At 40.7% G+C, this 1,417-nt stretch overlaps 1 non-coding gene across 1 annotated transcript; it reads left to right on the top strand.

Moving 5' to 3' along the window:
- Positions 1–817: 817 nt before the first annotated feature.
- On the top strand, positions 818–889 carry Trnae-uuc (transfer RNA glutamic acid (anticodon UUC)). Its single transcript has one exon. It is a non-coding gene; the product is annotated as a tRNA-Glu (tRNA).
- Positions 890–1,417: the final 528 nt, after the last annotated feature.

The raw sequence follows: 1,417 nt of genomic DNA, 5'->3' as shown, positions 1-1,417 counted from the left end.
ACACACACACACACACACACACACACACACACACACACACACACACACACACACACATTAATTTGCGTTGAAGAACCTTCTAGATGTGAAGACGTAACTTAATCATCGGACAAGGGTGAACGGAAGAAAACTTACTGGATGATTATATACTTACACATACACGCATATAAACATGCATGCGTACAGAGATACAATCATACATCAGTATATCTTCTATGCGCGCGTATTTATACATGCATACGCACAAACGCACATGCATGCATATATATACATTCATACATACGTACATAAATACACGCATACATCTAATATAATAAATGCGAAAACTAATTCTGTGTCAGTGTGTCACACTTAGACCCCTCTCTCACTATTCAGTGACACTCCTACTATTCCTCATGATGAAGTGAGTGTAATAGTAGGCACTGAGACAGTGAGGACGAAGGCAGACAGGCAGACAGATAGATAGACAGACAGAAAGAAAAAGAGAGGGAGAGAAAGAGAGACAAAGAAATTTAGGGAGAATTGATGATGTTTTATTAAAAGTAGTAGTGTTCATGGTGGCAGTGGGAGTAATAATAAGAGAGAGAGAGAAAGAATGTGTATGTGAAAGAAAGAGAGAGATGATGTACAACTTTGTTTAACCATGTCTTTTTGACAGAAATTCCTGTCACCAGCATACTGTACACTATCATTTTTGTTTTCTTTAATATACACACACACAAACACACACACAAATATATATATATATATATAAAATACACTTTAATTGAAATAAAGTTTCCCCAAAATTAAACATATCTAATATAATAAATGTGATTCCCATGTGGTCTAGTGGTTAGGATTCCGGGCTTTCACCCGGGCGGCCCGGGTTCGATTCCCGGCATGGGAACGCATGTTTCATAGGCGCAGGAGTGGCTGCGTGGTAAATAGCTTACTTACCAACCACATGGTTCTGGGTTCAGTCCCACTGCGTGGCATCTTGGGCAAGTGTCTTCTACTATAGCCTCGGGCCGACCAAAGCCTTGTGAGTGGATTTGGTAGACGGAAACTGAAAGAAGCCTGTCGTATATATGTATATGTATATGTGTGTGTCTGTATGCTTGTGTGTCTCTGTTTGTCCCCCCTAGCATTGCTTGACAACCGATGCTGGTGTGTTTACGTCCCCGTAACTTAGCGGTTCGGCAACAGAGACCGATAAAATAAGTACTAGGCTTACAAAGAATAAGTCCTGGGGTCGATTTGCTCGACTAAAGGTGGTGCTCTAGCATGGCCACAGTCAAATGACTGAAACAAGTAAAAGAGTCAGTGTGTCACACTTTTTCAACTTTATTAAATCCTTTCTACTGGAAGCACGAGGCCTCAAATTTTGGGGGAAGGGATTAAGTCGATTACATCGACCTCAGTACATAACTGGTAC

This window comes from Octopus bimaculoides, chromosome 2 (assembly GCF_001194135.2).
Source record: "Octopus bimaculoides isolate UCB-OBI-ISO-001 chromosome 2, ASM119413v2, whole genome shotgun sequence".
Lineage (NCBI taxonomy): Eukaryota > Metazoa > Mollusca > Cephalopoda > Octopoda > Octopodidae > Octopus > Octopus bimaculoides.
The sequence above is the reverse complement of the archived record's forward strand: the minus strand, read 5'-3'. Positions and strand labels throughout refer to the sequence as shown.